The sequence below is a fragment of the Diadema antillarum genome, unplaced genomic scaffold (genome assembly GCF_040938485.1).
Source record: "Diadema antillarum isolate AM-2024a unplaced genomic scaffold, OU_Dant_1.0 scf00000048, whole genome shotgun sequence".
Classification (NCBI taxonomy): Eukaryota; Metazoa; Echinodermata; class Echinoidea; order Diadematoida; family Diadematidae; genus Diadema; species Diadema antillarum.
This window is the reverse complement of record NW_027270937.1, coordinates 641,700-665,635: the sequence shown is the minus strand read 5'-3', so window position 1 is coordinate 665,635 and position 23,936 is coordinate 641,700. Positions and strand designations below refer to the sequence as shown.

Sequence of the window (23,936 nt, the reverse complement as noted above, 5' to 3'; positions counted from 1 at the left end):
TTGAAGTCTTATACTGCAAATTTTGATTGATCTCGTCTTACAACTAACGATGTGGCTGTTTTGCTTTTCTCTGTAAATTATAACGTAAATATCTAATCAACTTAATAATTATTGTTGCGTGATTATAAGCAGTCGCTGTCTTACCTGGAAGTGTTAAATGTACTGTATAGTATACATGCTCGTGCTGTACACATGTTATGCTTGCTATGTTTGCTATGCGGTCCGAAGCATGTATTCACGCCATCACTTAGAAATGGAGTGACTCTGAAATTAAAAATGAAATGAAATTCCACTTTGCAGCCTCCTACAGTAAAGAGGAGTAAGATCATAGTGAAGTCTGACAATGGTCCCGTCCTTTGCAGTGCAATGCAACAACAAACAGAAGCACACCAACATAAATTAATAGTCTGTGTCTGTGGAGCAAATTTTACCTTTCAAGTTCAAGTTCAAGTTCAAATTTATTCATTTGATGAAAGCTGCTCGATGTTTTCGCAGCATTGAAAAGGGAAATGGTAGTTGAGGACCACCTTTATGAAACAGGTCTAGGCATTCTTTCCTTGGGCGTTTGCAGACTTCTCATGTTTGTATGTGTGTGTGCTTGTATGATTGTTTGTCTGTCTTTTTGTTTAACTTTTATGTGCATTAATAGATTGTACCCGCAACTTTATCATTTTTTTATTGTTGTTTTTATCTCCAGAGCGAGCGAGTCTGGTTCTGCATCATGGCGTTCACATTCCTTGCGACCCTGGCTGACATGATCCTATGGGTATCGGCTGATAACGATTCCAACCGCGTCAACTTGTGAGTAACAACACCCCCGACCAGTCCTTAGTTACCCTTACTCATCCGACTTACCCTCTCGACTCCCCTCTCCTCCACCCCACCCCCTCCTTCGCTCTTAAAGGGATCGTATAGTTTGGTTGAGACCTAACTTCAGGTTTCCAACATTTTGGGGTGAGATAATGAGAAACCTGTTATGAAATATGAAAAAGCGTGTAATTCCAAGAGGAATTCAACATTTAGTTGATGAAAATTGGTTTTGAAATGGCTGAGATATCTAAAACAGAGCAATCATGGTACCCACCTTTTACCATGATCGCTTTGTTTTACTCTGTTTTTGGATGTCCCAGCCATTCCAAAACCAATTTTAATCAAATAAACTTTGAATTCCTCTTAAAATGGTGTGGTCTGAACAATTTAATAAGTGGTTTCTTGGTATCTCGCAAAAAGTAAAAAGGCCAATCCTCATCTCCACCAATACTGTATCATCCCTTTAAAGTCTCCCACTTTGTCCTGTCTGCGTGCGTGGTTCCTTTAACTGCTACAGAAACTACCTGCGTGTATGCAGGCTCACACGTTCTGCCACTGACGGGGAGGGTGCGAGCCAGGGTCGAGGTACCATGCCAAGCCCAAAGCTCAAACAGTTGTCCCAGCACATCTTCCTAAGCTGCAGCAAGTGACAGCGTTACTATGATAAATGTAAAGAACTTATAAACATGCAAATGCAACGACAAAAGCAAACATGACTGTTATGTGGTTGTCTGCGAAAATCACGACAAATAGCATCATGCTTCCATATCAGAGTCGCATTCCGATTCCTCTTCATTTCAATTCTATTCAATTCAATTTGATTGATAACTGAGCAACGTAGACAAATAGATGACAGTCACGTTGTACTATTTGACACTGGTGTGTAATTGAAATAACATCATTTATGAAGTAGTCATACGAAATACATAATGTGAACTTGAGCAAAATAATTAGAAAACTATGTTGGAAATGAGGCGGGGGAGAGGTAGGGGAAGGGGGAGTGGGGATATGTGCGCCCTTCTTGACCTTACTGGTCTATTCACATTTTTGAAATGCCGTATTTCCACCATAGAAAGAAAAACAATTGTTGTAACAATCGTACTGAAGAGATGTTGAAATAAAGATGATATTGACGCTCTTCTTGTAGCATTTTCCCCGCCATTCTCCCCATCCCCCTCCCCTCTCCCCTCCCTCGTTCCCTTTTCACCTGACAACTTCCCCACCGTGGAAGGAAAAACACAAATCTTTACCCCGATGATCTTACAAGACACCCTAATTAAGACAAGTTCGTTCTTCAGTTACTGGTATAGGCCTATATCATTCCGGGCAGATATCTGACGACTTGAAACTAGACCATAATAGTACTCGCATTCTGTATGAAGGAAATTATAACGGGTTCAACAGCAGAAGACGGAGTCATAGAATGGGCCGTATAAACCAACTTTCCCTGCGCTGAACAATGGAGAGAAGAACTGTGCGTTGGCGTTGGTGAGAAAGGGGGAAAGATTAAAAAATAACTCCGGATATTAGCAGCATCCCTGGAAGATCGTTTTGGTCGTGATACGTATTGTCATCAAATCCGCTCAGTTCATAAGTTCATAAAGAAAACAGGGGAATCTGGGTCATTAAACTACATGTATGTGCTATACTCGTACACATTTCCCGTGTTTGTGAAATTTAGTAAGGAACGTGTTCATATTGGACTTCAGTTGTTTAAACATTCAACTAAAGTACCACGCTGATTTGATAGGTCATCGCCGTAGTCACTTTACAAATTATGGAAATATTTGATATTCCACGTTGATAAGTTTTACATGCATCATCACTTTGTGGTTGATTTTACTCATTTATGAATTCAAAATTATATGTTCATTTTCATTCTGATGTTTTGACCAACTCGTTATTGGTTGCATGCCATGAAACTGAATGTTATAATGTCATATCAATCAGCAAAGAATAATTTTCTTGTCCTATATCATAGGCCAAAAATCTGCAAACTTTTTTTTTCTCAAAGTCACGAGTTTAGAGGAAAGACATTTGAGTACGCAGAAGGGCGAGATTACAATCAAATATCGATAATGATGTATAGATGTAACGATAATACCACGCGACTCACAAATCTTCTAAACGGTATAGCGAACAAATATTCATTACATAACCTCGTTCATGAATTGAATTATCAGCAATGCACCGCATGTAGACGATTTTGTTTTGTTGAAGATTGACACCCGACTTGGCTTCGCTTCGACGTCAAAATCGAGGAGAGGTTGAGTATCTTTAACCACGACGAACACTAGGGATCTAGTGTACAGGCGGCTCTGTGTGTTACCGATAACATGATGGGTTATTCCTGCGGTGAACATCTAGAATGACTCACCCCGCGTAACCTTGACAACATCCTCCCAAAGAGTGCACGAGCCTTCAACACAAAGTTGATTCTGTCGATACCATGTGCTATTAAACACAAAGTTTGTAGTTCCGGTCCCGGCGATTCATCAGCGGAAGTTGTTTTGATTAAAGCGGCGTGATAATGACGGCAATTGCTCTTACAATACATGTTCTCCTGAAGATGACAAGATGTCATCATTTACCCAGACGTAATACCATTTTTTTTTTCTTCGATCTTAGGTTATAAAGTTTGTTATGCAAGGCAATTATTGTGAATATGTGCGTTCATGTGAACACGGGCCGGCTGTTGTGTTTGTTTTGCCCGTAAATGTGTACTATTCATGGGGTGGGAAATCTGCAATTACTGAACTTAACCTGTTGAAGACGAGCGGATTTTGCTTTATTTAAAAACACACACTTCCCATAGACACTCCTGCACGAATATACTCTACACTAGTCTTCAATGGGTTAAGATAAAGATGTGATAGAATTCAGTTATGATGGATCCGTAGGTTTTCATGATCTTACACGCTTAATAGTCAGGCGCTTAGTCAGATGTAATATAGTTCAGTTCAATCAAACTCCTCAAACCCGGAACAAGTGTAACCTCCGATAGCGAAGAAAAGTGTGGAATTCTGATGAAGATAACAAAGACATCAGCCCCTCATTTTCTCCATAGTATACTGTATATTATGCGATAAATATGATTAATTTCTCGTGTTCTCCCTATCTACCTATTCCCACTCCCACAACCAATCAATTCGAGCTACATTTACTGCAATGGAGTATCTTTGCGCATAAGGTGTCTTGACAAAGTGAAATGAGATTTTATTTGATACTCGCTTGGTTTTGTTTTTTTTGTCAGTACTAAACTGACTGGCTTTTGACGTGCTAAATTTGCAGAAACCTAATACTCACCAGCACTTGACCTCTGCTCGGTCAAAGTCAATTGGAAGTGTTTTAGGGGAAAACCCAATTTTTGTGGCCTTGCGCTCAACTTTAGGCTTGTACTGTCGTTGTTCTGCTGATAGTGTCCAACCAAAGAGACAGCAAGGTATGCTACGCACTTGCATGTGAGAAAGTAAGATAACTATAAGTATGTGATTTCACCTAGTTGATTATTATCATTATTATTATCATTTTTTTTTTGGGGGGGGGTTATTGAATGAACAGAATTACTAGCACAAAAACAACAACAACAATAACAACAACTTTGAACAAATCTGGAGGATGTTAATTGACTATTTGAATGTACACTACTGCCACTGGTGGGTTTTACGAGAAAGTGCGTCGATATAATAAGTGCAATGCCAAACAGCTTTGCAATGATAACAAGTCTGCTTGCATTCATGGGACAATGAAATTTCCGTAAGTGTTCATAAAAAATATACAGTGCACAATTAATGTGAACGTGTTTATTAATCGTTCGTCTACACGCCGTCTCCCCCCCCCCCCCCCCCCCCCCCCCCCCCGTACCGGTGATTATGGTTTGAATCATTTTCGTTCTCATCTTTCTCCCACTTCTTCTAGCAGAGAAGAAAGTCATTTTTTCTTTCTTTTTCTTTTTTTTTTTGGCAACCGATAGGACATACTGTTTGAGCAAAACTGAAAACAGGAAGAATTAAAACAGAATGAAAATGAGGAAATGTTTATATCGCGGAAACAGCTACTGGAAAAACATTTAAAAAAATCGAAAAGTTCAGGCTAGGGAACTATAGTGGCATATCTACAGTGTTTAAGTGTGTATGGTAGTTTTAGGGTCAGAAGTGCTTCTACATTAGGTAAATTAACTTGGGACACATACTGTAAAACGAGGAATGTTCGCGTGCATTTTAATTTCGCGAATTTCGCGAGCGCCAAGATTCGCGAAATTAAAATGCACGCGAAAGTTCTTGTCTACACTATGTGCAATGAATGCCAGTGGCAGTTCGCGAAAATTTCATGCCGCAAAAAAGGCCGTCGGCTCCAATTCGCGAAAAATTCATGCCGCGAATATTATCATGTTTTACAGTAAAGTAATAGAGCCTTGAAGGCTCTTGTAAGCGTGCAGGACTTTTTTTTTTTGAGATTTCAAATCAGTTTGACTGTTGTTACTTTTTTATTTCTTTCTCACATTGTCTTCCTTTTCTACAGGGGAATGTGGTCATCGACAGGTTTCTGGTTCCCATTCTATATCACCTTTCAAATCGTCTCATACGTCCTCTTCGGTTACGTCATGCTGCTGATGGTGCGTATGACACATTCCAGTCTTTACTGTCAAGCCCCAGTCACATAATGCTCTGCGTCCGGGGTTACGTCCAAAAAAGTCATTTTTTCCGTGGACCCCCGCGGATCCTTTGCCGTCACCAGAATTTTGTACAAAACATGCGGGCAAAAAATGCGGGCGATACGGACAGATACGACCAGATGCGAATACCTGCGTCCACTTGCGGATGTTCTTACGAATTGGCACATAATAGTTCTAAACACTTACGGAGAGTTACGGATATTTTCGGATAGTTACGGATAGTTACAGTCATTGTTTTGAATAATTATGGACAATTTAGTTTTCTCTTACGATCCCTGCTAAGTCAGTGTATTATGACAGCAAGGTTATCACATTTTGGACTGTCTTACATCGTACACTGGGGAAAACTGAAATTGAATTACGTACAAGTTGTGAAGAAAATCGTAATCCTTTGATTTGCTTTACAATAATAAAAGATATATGAAATTTTGAACTTGAAGTTTGAATTTTGTTTGTGCAACTCAAATATGAATAAACGTCATAAATGTAAAGAATGTATGTGACCGCGTGCATCACAAAGGCGAACTGAAAAGTCGAACACACTGATTTTGTGTGAGGACTGAAAGTAGGTGAAATGGGTCAACCGAGCCGATCTTGACTTGGCTACCCTGGGTAAATAAGGCCTTGTCATTATTATTGTTATTATTATTATTATTATTATTATTATTATTATTATTATTATTATTATTATTATATTATTATTATTATTATTTTATAATCTATTATTATCATTATTATTATTATTATTATTATTATTATTATTATTATTATTATCATCATCATCATCATTATTATTATTATTATTAATTTCAGTTTAACCTGATAATCCCCTCATTGTTGTTACTCCGGTGGTTTCCATCCTGTTTTTTGTCTCATTTATCGCACAACCAGCACGGCTTGATATAGATTAAGCGCTTGAATAGACACTGTACTTCAGAGCCTCTTTTCTCAGTTTACACTTTTTCTGCGTGTGTGCATTCTTTCCAATATTTAGATAGGTTAGGAGAGGTTATTTGATCATTTTAAAGCTTAAAGTCTGTTCTTTCAGAATATTCTCTCAACTAAAATTTCATGTGTAGCGACTTTTTGTGTGTTTTTTGTGGTGCAGGGTCACATGTAACATCACTATGCTACAAATGAAATGCAATATAGATCGAAAAGTTAAACAGAATAAGAAAATTACTTGCAGTCATAGAATAGACAAACTGTGGTTACGCTGTCGTCGTTCAGCGATATTCATGTCTTACTGGGTTATGTTAAGGAGATATTTATGATAAAGCAATGCTTATTGAATTTACAGAAAAAAAAAGACATCAAAACTTTCAAACACCCCTCCCACACCCAAGTCATCTCTTGAAGTAATGTATTTTCTGTTTGAATTTCTTGTATGCATGTCATTTTGTAATGCGCAGTAGAGTACAATCATTATAGTAGCTGCGCAATATAAATGTACTTTATTATTATTATTGTTATTATTATTATTATTATTATTATTATTATTATTATTATTATTATTATTATTATTATTATTAAATTAAAAATGTAATACACATTCGATGGAGCGTAAAGCGGGTAAGACTATAGAGAAACACTAAATTCGTTCTCATTTTATATAGTTGCCCCTGTCCCACACCTTCCCCGGCCAGAAAAGTGAATAAAATGCTGTCACCCCATCCCCTACCCAAAATATTGCTTTTTTCGAAAAATATACATTCGAAGAGTACAAGAAAAAAAGTTCAGCACCAAGAGTCAACATATATACATGGTATATGGGTGCCACTTAAAATGACCATTAATTGTGGGAGAAATTTCATAATTTGACCATGCAGTTCTGCCTCTCCACCGCTCCGACTTTGTAGTAGCATTCCTTCAGGTAAAGGCGCTGCAGCTTGGCAACAGAAGTAGTGTGCCTCCCCACGAGTCTCTGTGTTCCCATGCGAGTGGAAAACGGAAAACGTCGAAGGACGTAATCGTCCGCAGCATCCGTAGCTGTCCGTAAATATATCCGTAAGCGGACGAAACTGTTGTCATATGTTAACTTGCGGTTAATTTCGGATACTTACGGTGGACGTAAGCGAACGCAAACGGACGGGAGGTAATTTTTTTTTTTTTTGCGGGTGGTCTGCGTCCAAGCCACGGGTAGTTACGTTCAGTTACGGATAGTTACGTTTGGTTACGGTTACTTGCGTAAGTTTGCGTCCGTGGCGTCCCTCTGCGAAATTTTGAAATGTTCAAAATTTCGCAGGTTCGGCGACGTCATTTTGCGGATGAGTTACGGGCAGTTACGTCTACATACGTCCCTGCGGATGCCTGCGTCCACGCTGCGTCCCCCTGCGTCCACTCATTCGTATCTATCCGCGGCGGACGTAATCCATCGTAAAGCACTGTGTGACTGGGGCATCAAAGGGATCGTATAGTTTTGGTTGAAACCTAATTTCATGTTTCTAACATTTCTTTGGTGAGAATGATGAGAAACCTCTAATGAAATATGAAAGAACATGTAATTCCAACAGGGATTCAACATTTAATTGATGAAAATTGGTTTCGATATGGCTGAGATATCCAAAACAGAGGAATCCTAATAAAAGGTGGGACCCACCTTTTATTAGGATCGCTTGGTTTTACTTTGTTTTTTAATGTTTCAGCCATTCCAGAAGCGATTTTCATCTAATGAACTTTGAATTCCTCTTAGAATGGTATGCTCTGTATCATTTAATTGGTGGTTCTTTGTATCTTGCAAAAAGTTATAAGTCCAATCCTCAGCTCCACCAGTACTATACCATCCCTATAAGCTTCACTTCGTGCAAGCTTGTTTTAGGCTTATGGGATGGGGGGGGGGGGAGGGAGAGTTGCAACCCCCCCCCCCCTTTTTTTTTTGAGGGGGGTGGTGTCTGGGGGAAAAATGGGGGGAAATGGGGGGGGGGGATCACAACACCCATGACCCGTTCCGCAGCCCCTGAACAGTATAGAGAATGGAGTATATTTTCATTACTATGCCTGCTTCTTGTATACAAGCTTTTCCAATGACAAGAATTCCATTTCAGTGTGATTTTTGTCGAGCCCACCGGAGGTGTGGGGAGACTAAGGGATCGCCTGCGGCGTCTGTCCGTCCGTCGTCTGTCCGTAACGCTACAAAAACTTGAATAACTCTCTACTGAGGATTTCAATTTCAATCAAACTTGGAGGGAAGAGTGGTTATACAAAGTTACAAATTTTACCATACATGAAAGGCACCTCAAGGTCAAAGGTTACAGGCAGAGGTCAATGAACTTTAGGGCCCAATGTTAAGTTTTTAGGGCGAGTTTCGTTTATGGCTCGTAACTTTTGATGTATCTGTCTGTTTGTGACCAAACTTAGATGGTAGATGTCCCTTGGGAAGTTGAAGGTTACCACAAGGTCAAAGGTCACAGACAGGGGTCAACGAACTTTTAGGGCTCAATGTTAAGTTTTTATGGCACGTTTTGATTATGGCTCATAACTTTTGATTTCTTTGTCCGCTTGTGACCAGACTTGGATGGTAGATGTCCCTTGGGGAGTTGAAGGTCATCACAAGGTCAAAGGTCGCAGACAGGGGTCAACAAACTCTAAGGGCGCAATGTTAAGTTTTTAGGGCGCGTTTCGATTGTGGCTCATAACTTTTGATCCCTATGTCCGTTTGTGACCAAACTTGGACAGTAGATGTCCCTTGGGGAATTAAAGGTCATAACAAGGTCAAAGGTCACAGATAGGGGTCAACGAACTTTTAGGGCCCAATGTTAAGTTTTTATGGCATATTTTGATTATGGCTTATAACTTTTGATCCCTTTGTCTGTCTGTGACCAAACTTGGATGGTAAATGTCCCTTGTGGAGTTGAAGGTCACCACAAGGTCAAAGGTCATAGGCGGGTCAATGAACTTCTGGGAGTTAGAAAAATATTTTCTTGTACGCGAATGGGCGAGACACAATTTGGCACTCGCCTTGTTTTTTTTTAACATCGATGGATTGCAGTCGATTTAAACAGAAGGAAAGTTCTTGTATCATTTTTGGCAGATAAATGACAGTGCAATAACAATTTGAGACAGGTTGTATGGTATGTTTTTAATGCCCACTCGATATGAATTTATGGCCTTTTTGCTTTCCTGTTGTCTGTTTCTTGTAAAATGGCAGATCTTTGGTTTTCCTTCACATGGCGATGAAGGAGAGATTACAGCTTCATCTGGTGCACAAGGTATGGATAAAACAGGCAAATTGATCTAAAGGATATGGAATCCTGTTTTGTTTGTTTGTTTGTCTGTTTGATTTCTTTTTTCATCGAAATTGTGACGCTCTGTCTGTGATAGACAGTCAGAGTGATCATTTGTTAGGAATTTTGTATTGCAGTTCATGGTGAACGGCGACACAAAGGCGTGTTTATACTCGGAGTGTCTGAAAAGGAGTGTTCATGCGTCCTTAGAGAAGATTAACGAGGAAAGACTTCCACAATAATTGTTTCATTCTATAAAGCCAATGATGTAGAAAAGTACACCCGTAATAACCTTACCCCGTCCACCCGAGTGTATTGAGAGTCTAACTTAGTAAAAGTTTTCAGTAGAAGACGACTTGCCGTGCATCGGCTCAGAAAAGAATCTCCACAATGAATAGTTCCAGTGGTTGCACAGTGTATGTAAATCACGCATGTTGCGGGAATCTCCATGTAGATAATCATAATGATTGCCCGATATTGTTTATCATATTGTGACGTCATCATGTTGACACTGCTTTGCTTGGTTGTGTGTTTGTTTTTAATGTATTCCTCGCAGATTGCTCTCAGTATGTCGCTCATCATGACCATCACTCTCCTGGTCTTTGTCAGCATTCGATTGCGACATCTCTGGCACTTCGTACCCGAATTACTCGAGGTATGATCAAGTCGACACCAAAACTTGGAAATCTATTGATATTCAATTTGTACATTAGAACGTGAAACAAAAAAAAAACATTACCCAATGGGAGGGATGATTTTGATATCGTACATAAATGGGAGCAGTTATTACAATGACAGTTTCAATACTTTCTGTCATCAAGTACAGAAAGGAAGAAAGTTATGAGAGATTAAAAGTTTCACATGTTTTCCAGGACCGTTTTATCGGCCACAGTCACGTGATAGGCTAATTAGATGGCGTGATGGTGATGTAGCCTTACAAATCTCCCATTTATTGTTCAACTTGTTCATTAGAACGTGAAAAAATAGCCCCATGATAGGGATGATTTTGATATCGTACAATGATTCGAACAGTTACACAGACAGTTTCAATGCTTTCGGTCATCAAGTAAGAAAGTTGTGAGAGCTTAAAAGTTTCACCTGTTTTCCAGGACAGTGGTTATCTGCGAGAGTCACGAGATATGCTAATTAGATGGGATGATGATATGACCTTTCAAGTCTTCCATTCGCTGGCTCTTAGGTTTTCTGTAATCCACTTCCTTTTGAAGAAGAAGTGGAAGCCTTCGTCACTTGTTCGTATCAATTTGTTTCATGTAAAGGCGTATTAGGGAGTTTTAGATTTTTGCGAAGCGGACGACCAGAGGGGAAAAAAAACGCTTGTTCTGCGCTGTCGCAAAATTGCTTATCAAAAACGATCTCGCGTCCTCTGAGTTTTCATGGTCGGTTCTGCGCCAAATGCACAACGCAGAGAGCTTATGGCAATGATCATAATTATGGGGCACAATTTTACCCCCTTTATAGATCAGTGCTGTGTCCTCACGTAATCTAAAGCTGCTCTGCAACACGACCCAGGGAGAGAGGAGAACGGTCAACGCGATCGTCGTCTTAATGTTAACGTCTGCGTCGAAAATCTAAAACCCCCTGTTAGAACTTGTAGTGATGTAGTAGTAACGACATCAAGACATTATATGTATGGGACTATGCGATTCAGTGGCCTCTCTTGAATATGTTGTAATTGCTTCTAAACTGCAAACCTCTCTTGAACGATATTATTTCGTATTTAGTCCATCATGTTATCCCTATCTGGTTTGCTTACATGTCGTTTTGTTGAATGTTTTGTCCCACTGACAAACAGTACATAGGTCCGTTCCTGCAGTTAGCTGCCGTCACCGTTATGACGATTCTGAGCTGGTTCGTCGCCGGCAGCCTGGGTCCGATGAAAAAGAAAGGTAACATCCTACCCTACCATTTCATGAGGATAGCACATTGTCACTTGACGTATCAATATGCACGTCATGAGCAAAACATAAATTCTACCCACAGTCATAACTCTAGCCCTAATCCTAATCCTCACATCAAACTAAACTTAAAAGCCCATCACAACCCTGACCCTAACTCCAAGTCCTTAGAGAAAATAAGACCGGAACGATTGTCGCAGGAGCAAATAAATGTTGTCTCAACCTTATTACAATCACATTTTGAATGGCTTAGGATAGTCAAAATTTAATTTAATTTAAGTTATATATACCATTTTAAAGCGCGTCTAGGGCAATTACCCCCTGGGCCATTGCCCCAGACCCTGACCCTTCCCCTGACCCTAACCCTAATCCTAATCCTGAACCCAATCCTAACTCTAACCCAAACTCTAACCCTAAACCTAACCCTAATCTTTACTCTTACCTTATCACTAACAAGTATTTAGCCGAGGGATAACTGTCCTCGGAGGGTAATTGCCCTGATATGGTTAAAGCTTATCTAGACCTTACTCTGTTAAACTTCATAGAGAAGTGGAAATTCCTTTTGGCCCACTTTCTTGTGGGCTTTGAGCTCTGTGATCACATTATTACTTCCTTGCTCGCTTCTCTGAACTTAAAGAGAAAAGTATTTCTTCTTTGACTGATGGATTGGTTGATTTTATTTCCGCAGAATGAAAAATTATGTACATTACTTCTTATTGAATGATACAAAGAAATTATTACAAAAGTTCGTGAAATTGCGGCTGGATGACCCTGGTCAGCTCCGCCCTCGTGGTGGAGCTGTTCTACCAAGGGGTCCAGAAGAAAACTCACTCGGTATATCCAATATTAACATACAAATTAATATTTATATGAACATAAAACTACACAAAATCAAATCAAAAACATACACAATCAAAATGACATCCACTCTTACACTTCAGATATTCTATGAGCACTATTACAATACGTCTAATCAATGAATTCAACAAGTGAACACCTGCGCTTCAAAGAAAACAAAATACAAAGTTGAAAATTAATACTCTGACTCCTCTCGCTCAGGCATTCCTATCCGCGAGGCGTCTATCTGGTATTTCCTGGTTCTGATTGGTCTCTACATCACACCCATCTTCATCAAGTCACCATGCATCATGACCCACCACCATCCGATGGACAACCCGCCAAAGCCACTCCTCTTCGCGCACAAGGGAGCTGAACAGGTGTGGCGCTCTCTCCATACAATTTCAACTCGTAATGAGTCCAGACAATTCTCTGCAACCTTGTATTTTTTTCTGTATAAGTATAACTAAGAACTTAAGTAGGCCTATAACGTAAAAATCTCGCGCCGTGACGTTTCATGTCTTTTTTTTTTTTTTTTTTTGGAAGTCTTGTGCAACTTTTGAGACCAAATTTGCGACGTCCGGGTATGCGGTTCTGAAGTTACGCAATATGTTGTAAGTGCATGTCAGACCCGAAATTGCAAAAAAAAAAAAAAAAAGTGATTTCATGTACAAATCCAAATAATGCAAATTCTGTTTCTAGCCAGAATTCATAAATGTATCATTATTTTTACTTTTACTGATTAAAATCAAGTAATTGCACGTTGTTAATGATCGGAATAGTGTCGCCGATGGTTTCCATCAAAAAACAAAAAAACAAAAGGTCGAAACAATGAAATACATAACAAATTACAAAAACAAGATACATGAGAAAAAAACTAAATACCGCCGTTATTTTAATGTACATTCAATTAGAATCCTAAAAAGAGTACTTAGACCAAAAAATAGCAGTTTTAGACATTTTTAAAAGATTTTACATTCATTTTTTTATTCTATGCATAGATTAGTATAATTAATTGATTGAAAATAAATTTGAATAATTTTTGTGTTTTGTAGATTACCTAGTGGGTGACGAGCGTGCCAATTTTCCTCGCGATCACGCGATCAACAGCTAAATGAGTGTAGATTGTTTGTAGATTTTTGAGCGATTTTTTTTTATCCGCGGGGGCATTTCATCATATATTTTGTCAGCGATTTTCACTGACGTATTTGCTTTCAGCCAATCATTATTATGCAAGGATTTCGGTAGCTTGAAACATAACACCATTTGTCCCTAACTGACCAGTTTCAATAAGTGCTGCCCTCAGAACCGTGTCGAAAATATCAGTGACGTATATGGTTTCTTATGTACGAAATAGATTCATGCATCATCAATTTTTATGTAATTGTAAAATAAGCGAAATAAAAATATTTCATGTTGATTGAAGTGAAAAACGTTTTGTAGAGTACAAAGAGTACCTTGTAGAGTTACTGCAATAAATGGCATCATGACAAAAATGTACTTGATAAACGATATCTAAGGCATGGTTTTTATTCTCCTCACAAAAAAGATCTTGTTGCCCTTTTTAACAGATTTCGCCGGAAAACACCAACATTTCTTTCCTCTTTGCACTGGACGAATTCGACGCCCACGGGATTGAATCGGACGTTCGGATTAGGTACATGTGCTGCATATGAATTCTTCATCAATCTAAGTTAAAGAGTTACTTAGGAAGGTAGACCAAGAGTTTAAGTGTACTTAAATCTTCTCTTAATTAATACCCTTGGTGCAGGGACATATCTACACCTGATGTGGACAAAATCCGATAGCTCTATGTACGGCATTATTCTGTAATCATCGCAGTGATACTGACTGTCAATAGAGGGGACATTATAGAGTATGCTCATCCGAAGGGATGATCATACAATTTTCTTGTTATTTTGCATGGTGTAGAATCATTTTAAAACTGCAGGGTGCCTTTGGAAAACAGGTGTTTTTTTTTTGTACGACTGAATAGGCGAACCCAGCAAAATTACAAAGAAAACAATCAACCAAACAAACACATGAATTGATAAATGATTGTAACTTTTAAGTCATAAAAGCTGTGCTGAGCATAACAAACTTCGTGTTCAAGATGACTTCTTCCCACCTCCCAAATCGGCCCTAGGAAACGGACAAAACAAACAATTATTCAGCAGAATGAAGTCACGCAAAGAACTATTTCTAACTAGGTTTTCTTACGTTTCCTGAATTGAAAGTGGTGAAATGGGTATAGAAGAGCTTAGTGAATGAAAAGGGGGCGGGGCTTACGGAGATACTTTATGTCATATGACTATCATTCTGAGTGAAGCGGGAGGGTTCAAGTCTGCTGTCTGGGAGATGATCAAGAAAACCTGACAGACTGTTCACTGCGCATGCTCTGCTTTCAGCTTTGATGGCGTCCCGTACGTGTTTCACGACGACAACCTCCTCCGGACCACCAACGTGAAGGAAGTTTTCCCCGAACGTGCGGGTGAGCATGCCGACACCTTCACGATAGCCCAGCTGCTCGAACTAGACGCAGGTTCCTGGTTCGCCAAAGTAAGGTTCCGTGCAAGATTGCGTGGTATTTGTGTCAGTATTGCAGCTGCTCATTCACATGATTATGTAATGCACTTGAACACACAAAAGATTTCGCTTGTCGACTTCCAGCGATTTTATTTATTTATTTATTTTTTTTAGTAATGGCGTCGGAAATAAGATGATAGTGGTGGCATGATGTACACACTTTTTCTCTCATAACCAAAACGCCACGTAAATTAAAGGAGACCAAAGCCCAAATATAAATGTGGATTGAGTGAATCAGCAGCATTAACAGAGCACACATAGTGAAAGTTTGACGAAAACCGGATAATCGTATCACAGGTTATGAACTTTCAAATGTTTTGGTGCCGTCTTTGCTGAATGAGGAGACTACTAGGACTACATTTCATGATTATTATCATTATTTTTTTCTCTAACTACATTGTCAGCAACAAGTCAATGGAATGTGTATACTTTTCATGAAAAAAGACATTTTGTGGAATTCTCATATTTTCTTTATATTATTATCCATCATTAAATTTGCATTTTGTTAGTATCGTACGTGACTATAAAGACTGGAAATTTACTTTCATGATAGATCGTTTCTGAGTATGCGAGTGAACAAAGAGCCTTGAACATCGTAGAAATTAATAAACGACATGCAAAGATTTGAAGCATTTGTATATAGTGAGCACACCCGTTACAACGAAGACCTCCCGACCGGTGGTTTTATTTCCTTATATCGAAATTCCGTTACAACCCAACAATATAGTGTATAAAGATATACAGATTATTTTTATTTATTTATTTATTTTCATTTAATGTCTTCTTTCGAAAAACAGGGTAGCCCCATTCAAGCCGCAAGGCCTGCTTTCCACTTCATGACGTCATTATGGACTACAACATGACGACATGATAACTTTGGGAACTGAATTTCGATTTCGCTGTAATTTCGCTGTAATACAGTATACACAGCATAATTTTGTGGTCTGTTTTTATTCGCACCCCCAGAGAAATCCTTTCCTGAATGCCTGGTTCCTCTCCTCCGAGGAGAAGGAGGAGTTCAGCCGCCAGAGGATTCTCACCATGGTGGAGATGTTCGAGATCGTGCTCAGCCGTAACAAAGCACTCCTCTTCGACGTCAGGCCGCCCCCTAGCGACCACCCCTACGCCGACTCCTGGGTCAACGTGACTATTGACGTCATGACCGACTTCGGGCTGGACGCCAGCAATTTTGTGAGTTTCACAGGAAAACGAGATGCGCTTTTGATATGTGTTTTTTTTTTAATTGTTTCATTACGATTATCATGTATAAGAATGAATTATTTGGAAAAACTTACAGAATCGTATAATCCAAACTAATCACACATGAAATACCTCCAAACTTGTGTGTTTGTGTGTGTGTGTGTGTGTGTGTGTGTGCGCGCGCGCGCGCCCGCCTACGTAGATTTAATTGAGGAGTAGAGGACAGAAGAGTACAGTGATCCCTTTTATTCAGTCTTGTCTATACAGGAGGTACAAACGTCCAGAAGGAAGAAATATCCGGGATACAGAAATACAATGCAACTCCTCACAGAAAAAAAAGAAAAAATCAACGATTGTAGATTTGTGTGATGGTGTGTGTACATGTAGGTCTATGTGGACGGATGGGACGGGGGTGGGGGAGATCGGGGAGTTTGGAATAACCAAAATTGATTGCAGTTTATTGTCACAAAGCAGTGTTTTATTTCCTTTTTTCTTCTTTTTTCATTGTGAAAGGAAAATGGACGGCCGAGAGAGCCTAATCCAGCATTCTGCTAAAAGGCGGACCGTTCACATACACGGTGTCGTTTGTGACTATAAATATGTTTTCCGAAGGTTAAAGGAAATCCTTCAATATTTCCGAACCGGACCAGAATCAGGCCAAGCTTCCAGGCCCGTATAGATAGCGGGGATGTTGATTATTATTATGCTTATAGGTTTAGAAGCTCAACCTGCACTCAACAATGTTGCCCAGAGTGTCGATTGAATCGCGCCATCTATGGTTGGAAATAGAGAGTGTGCTTCCATTCTGACACCACACCATCAATGGGCAATTACATTATGTATGTCTTATGATGATGATGATGATGATGATGATGATGATGATGATGATGATGATGATGATGGTGATGGTGATGGTGATGGTGATGGTGATGGTGATGGTGATGGTGATGGTGATGGTGATGATGGTGATGGTGATGGTGATGGTGATGGTGATGATGATAATGGTGACGATAATCATCTTTATTGTTATGCCAACGATTCCATTGGTACACAAGTGGTTCAGGAACGGGGAATGATTATGATGAATTTATCGTCCATTATAGTGACCTTAGATTCCTGATATATATATGCTTCTCAAGACGCACGTTGTAATAAAATGTTTACTTGAAGTAATAGGTCCCCGGTTTTAGAACACTGTCGACATGCTACAACGCATGTTGAACGGCCTTTCCTGTGGTAAAATGAACATAAAATGTCAATGAATTTCAGGGGTCTGCAGCAGTAAATCTCTACTTTACTGTAGATACCATTTTGATTTCCCTATAAATAGGATTTCTGGCCAGCACCGAATGGACCTCATTATGTCTTCTTCATCAAGCTGTATGATAATCGGACGATATCCAACGTTTACAACGACATCAGCTTTGAGTCTGTCAGGTAAGTAGAGCGAAGCATTAGTACCACATGCAGCAGTAGGTAAATAGCATACTAGAGACTCATTTTTCTTTTCATATATATATGTGTGTAAATTATTATATACATATATATATATATATATATATATATGTATATATATATATATATATATATATAATTTATATATATATATGTACATGTGTATATATGTATGTATATGTATATGTGCGAGTCATTCTTCCGTCACACATATTCCCAAACATAATGCAGCACCCACCACGTACGAGGCCAAGCCCGCTTCACGATATATATAATATAGAATATATTATATCAATGCTCGAAATTAACTTGTTCCTACAATGAAATTTGGTCCCCCCCCCCCAAAAAAAAAAAACAACAACAACAACAACAACAACAACAACAACAACATAAAGAATGATATGATTTATACTAAAACGTCAAAACTATACAAGAAACCATGTAAATCTATGTAAAATTGGCTGATATACAATTACAGGCATTCAAAATGCCACTCACTATAACTAAGTTCACTACATATCTAATATTGAATTAAGGCATAGAGATAATTTCCATGACACTGTGCAGGTATATTCATGGTATAACCGTGACTTCAGTGTCTCCCTCTACACGCAACTGCTGATCTATAAATTAACAAACTTGTCGGAAAAAAAGGAACCAGTGGGACTCGAACCTGTCATCTACTGCTTTCCGGGCAGCGACACTACCACCAGGCTGTCCCTGGTTGCCGGCAGTGACACGATGAACATGGAATAATATCCTTCTTTCACTTCAATATTATTGTATACAAGTCAGACTAGACACACACACACACACACACACACACACACACAAAGTTAGGCTGAATTTGATCTATTACAGACTGAGAATGTTTGTAAAATGCGTAACTACTGTGCTCATTTTTTCATGTTAGTATATAAACGTTCATTAACGTAGTGACGTCTCACCATGGAGGCATATTGTGATAAGAATGATGTGAAGAAAAAAAGAAATAATGATGAAAGCAGTTACACTACCCCCTTTGAATTCTTAATTGATCTTCCAAGAGTGGGAGTGAAAGAGAGAGAGAAGGGGAAAAGAGAGAGGCTATTAAAGGTCGATGTTTTTCTCGAATGATACAAAATATTTGGATCTATTTGGATGTTGAAACAGTAAAGACTTTGAGAAAGGCGACTATTAAAGAATGAGTGACTTTCTGGCCGCCGCCTTCTATTCGTATTCTGCAAATGCGAATACTTACGTTCTTCAAGGACGAGTGCCGCAAAGCCCAGTACATGCTATTGAACGAACTAGTTGCTATTTGGGGGTTCAATTAGATTTGACCTCACCTAATATTATACGTAGATATGCAAACATGCATCCGTCCTACCCATTTTCCCCAGCTTTCAAAAAATAATACATACAGAAGATTTTGCCCTTGTCTGTGGCATGATTGTCGTAAAACTGAACGTGTATACAGCAAATAAACTTGTATAGTGAATATTCTTGGATACGATACATGTACCTTTGTAGAGGTGCATTATTACGTAACACCACCGTGTGAGATACTATATTTTCTCTAAGGAATATAGCCTACTTGTATATTATGCTCTTGTTGTTGTTTTTTAGCACCATCTGACCATGTGATAATTAGTCGTCGTTTAGACGTTTATAGAGTGATGAATGCATTTTTTTTTTTTTTGTGCTGCCAAACCCAAGAGTTTCGAATGCCCTTTTCATTATGGCGTATTCGAAGTGAAGTAACTACAGTAATAACCGTATTGCGCATTGTCATTCTCTGTTCATTATTATGTTCAGAGCGTTTATGGAATTATTTTGTAAACTTTGACCACTGATCGGCAGACAGCAAATTCAAACCTCACGGAGAGATCTTTGATTTACAACCCTGTTTTGTACAGCGTGTCGGAAAGTGTTTAGAGAATACCCACATTAGCGTACGTCGGCAACTTCTATGTACTGTAGACATGGTAGAAGCATCTACATGTATGAAGAACCGCAGACATTAATGTATGACTTGAAATATATCATCTGGCCCGTCATCAAAAGGCATGATCTGCAAGCTGTTTGCATCGCTTTCCATGATTTCTTTTGTTTCTGTTTTCAAATCCCCACACTCACAATCTTTCCAATTGCATCATATTTTTTTTTCAAATGATAGAATTTATTGATTTCTCGAAGCAACATAATTTTACAGAGGATAAATGAATTACAAAGTTATTACTTCAACACTAAAACATTTCTTTGATACAAACAATTTAAACACATCTGTGTTTTTTATACTTTTTTTTCAAATATTTAAATATCTTCTTACTAAAAAAACATACTATAAAGGGTCGTACATGCGAGAATGCGAAAATAGGATAAAATAACTTTTGGCAGTCCGAAAGCCCGCCCAGGCCCGCCCGACATGGCGACGACGAGTGCACATTGAATAACTTCCACAGGACCATTGCAATTGACTACACACAGCCCCGCCGCCGTACACAAGTGTAACACTTGAGCACAGCGACAGGGCCGCGCACAGCCACATTGCAATGTACGGCTAATAAAAGGAAATTCGTAAATACTAATAGGCCCCATGGACAGAAAATCTAGAAATTAGCAAACAACATTCACCCGCCGTCCCCACGCTCAGGCAGGCCCCCAGCGGACTTCAGGCAAGCCATTGGAACGCCAAGGATGCACCCTGCCCGAAAGTATGTACAGTGTATACATTTACATTACACACGCCACACCCAGGTAGGCTCCTAGAAAGCCACCGGGTTGCCACGAACATACCCTGCCCGAAAGCATGCATAAATTAACTTACATCATAACAACGTTAAAAGAAACTCGCGGGTACATAGACCTTTAAACTATTTTCATGCATACCTCCCCGGCAAAGGTTGCTCCAGGCAACCCGTAAACACGTCAATATCCACCTGACGTTGCAACAACTAAATGTATGCAAGGTGGATTCCAAGTATGGAATTATTTTCTACAAACAAAATCGAATGTTACCAGTTTCCGAGAGAAAATACCTCCATATATTTGACTACGAACCAAATGAAAGTGTTGCATCAGCCCCATCCTTGAATCATCAAGAAACATGAAATACACTATATTAACGAAACAACATCAGACAGTTCAAATAAGTTGAACATGTCTCCATTTATCTAAAAACACAGTGATTTTACCTTGTTTTAGATATATAATTTCTTCAATTTCATAATAATGTTTCAAAGCTTTTTGAAATAACGCCAAAGATAATGTACCGTTCTTACATCTTGTGGCGAATATGTAATATTTGGCATATAAAAAAACAGGATTCACTGTAGTGAAAGGACCATTTAAGATTCCAAATATGAAATCGTTAAATGTGAGAATAACTTCGTCTTTCAAAACTTGTCTTTGGAACTCTCTCAAAAAACGTTGAGTGTAAGGGCACTCCCAGAACAAATGTGTAATTGTCTCGGTTGTATCTAAACAAAAGGTACATAAATCAGAATCTGACAAACCAATTTGTTTTAGCAGTTTATTCACCCCGAGGATGTTGTGTAGAATCTTGAACTGAAAATAACGCAATTTTGTCGACAATGAACTTTTAAAAGGAATGAGATTTTTTCCAGTCAGTGACTGGTTCTATCAAAATTGAATTCCATTTTTCTTGTGATTTTGGAACTTCACGAAAATTATCTACGCATTTTCTATGAATAAATCTACATACTTTAGGAGCTTTCTTAATTTCAAGGATCAGTTCTTCTTGATAATTTTTATCTTGAGTTTGAGGTTTTTTAACAAGATTTTTCCAGTTAAGAGGAATTGCAGATATGATGGAAAAAAAATCCAAAAAATTGCATTGAATTTCATATTTATTTGGGTTAATTGTGAAAATGAAAGAAAATTACCCTGTTCATTCAAAATATGATAAATTCTCGTAATACCTTTATTTATCCAATTATGCTTAATAACAACTTTTCCATTAATTCTAATGCAAGAATTATTCCATATAACCTGATTATGAATATATCTGTCAGGAGGGTTCTGAGAAAAAACTAAATTACTCCAGCAGACAAGAATTTCTCGTATGAATATATTTTCGACCTGATTAATCATATCCTTGCAATCAAGATTACAAATCCAAAATAAGTCTCCACCGAGATCTTTCATTGACAAGTCAAAAAAGCATTTCCAGCTACCCCTACTATCAGGGTTTAAAAAACGTTTTACCCATGCGGTTTTAAGACCAACAATCATTGACTGAATGTGTATCATTCGTAGTCCTCCCTCACTATAATCTCCAATAATAATTTTACGTTTGATCTTATCTGGCTTCTTGCTCCATATAAATGAATATATAACAGACTCAATTTCTTCTATGAAATCATCTGGAGGCTTTGGAAGAACAGAGAATAAAAATACTAATTGAGATATACCGAGAGATTTAACAAGAGTAATCTTACCTATTGGGGTTAAATTTCTAGGAGCCCAAACTCTAAAAATTCTTTTCAGTAATTCCATTTTAAGCTTAAAATTGAGTTCAAATAAGTCATTTGGGTTTGTAGTAAAACGTATACCCAAAAGGCGATAAGGCCCTGGTGAATATGTGAAACCCAAAAAGGATACATCTGGAGGATGGGCTTTGTAATATCCTAAAGCAATAACATCTGATTTGTTGCGGTTAATACACAAGCCAGAATATATTTTCAGTTGATTTATAATATACATAATTCTGGCAAGAGAGTTTGTGTCTTCAACATAAAATGTTGTATCATCAGCATACATACTTATCTTTATTTCAACATCATTGATTATGATCCCTTTAACGTTATCATCTCTTTTAATCCATATACTCATTATTTCATTGCAGATTATAAACAGTAACGGGCTAAGGGGGCATCCTTGGCGCACACCTCGCGTAAGATTAAAGAACTCAGAGGCATGACCATTATTTACAACACAAGAATGAATATCAGTATACAAAATTTGCACCCAGGAGATCAAATCATCTCCAAAGTTAAAATATCTTAAAGCTTGAAACATATATGACCATTCCAGTTTATCGAATGCCTTTTCTATATCTGCTAACAGCATAAAACCAGTAGCTTCACAGTCAATCATGTCTAATGCCAGTCTAATATTTTCACCAATGAATCGCCCCTTCATAAAACCGGTTTGATCACAACTTATTATATCAGACAACACTTTCTTTAACCTTTGGGCAAGACATTTTGCCAAAAGCTTGTAATCAGTATTCAGAATAGATATGGGCCGCCAATTCTTCAAAAAAAAGTAAATCCTGATTTTTTTTTTTTTTTTTTTTTGGAATAAGGTTAATGATTGCTCTCCTTCGGTCCAGGGATAATTTGCCTGAAGTAAAAGAGAAATTGAAACTATTAAGTAACATTTCTCCAAGATCTGTAAAAAAGAATTTGTAAAATTCACACGGGAAGTCGTCAGTTCCTGGAGTTTTATTATTCTTCATAGTTTTAAGACTGTGTAGACATTCATTGAGTGTGATCAAACCTTCACATTTTTCTTTTAAATTTTCAGACAATTTAATTTCCTGAGTGTCTCTAGGTAACAAATGTTCAAACTCTACAGTAGGAGGATTACACGACGTGTAAATCACCTTATAATAATCTTTGACAGTGTTTAAAATATCTTTTGTTGATGAAACAAGTTCACCATTATCATTGTAAAGTTTGGTAATAAGTTTTTGTCTCTGATTCCTTTTTTCCAAATTCAAAAAATATCGAGTGTTCTTTTCACCATTCTCGACCCAGTTTGCTCTCGATCTAATAATGACACCCTGAGTTTTCTTTTCATACAAAACATTTAAATCATCTCTGTAACATTTTATCTGTTGGGCCAGAGAATCACAAGGATTAAGAACATAATCAGATTCTAAATTACCTATTTTCTCAAGCAAATCATTTTCATATTTCTTATTCTGTTTTGCTTTCTTAATAGAGTATCTAAGAGTCAAAGATCATCATAATTAGTTCCACTTTGCTTCCACAAGACAACCAGGTAGAAACTGGTTGCCAGACAAGCAGTGTTTGGAAAAATGCCCTTGAAGATTTGGATGCGATGTCAAGCGTGTATAGTGATTGTGCATTCTAACAAAGAAGGGTGACTTTAATTAGCGTAGAAACTTCCCTCTTAAAAATTGTCAAGTAAATGTTATTGTACACTGTATACAGTTCAGAAGGTTTTTATTAGAATGTTTGAAGAGTAATGAAATGTCTCTGT

The 23,936-nt window shown here is 38.2% G+C and overlaps 1 pseudogene; it reads left to right on the top strand.

Moving 5' to 3' along the window:
* Positions 1-23,936, top strand: part of LOC139715429 (glycerophosphodiester phosphodiesterase domain-containing protein 5-like) — a 57,944-nt pseudogene that overhangs the window by 9,940 nt on the left and 24,068 nt on the right.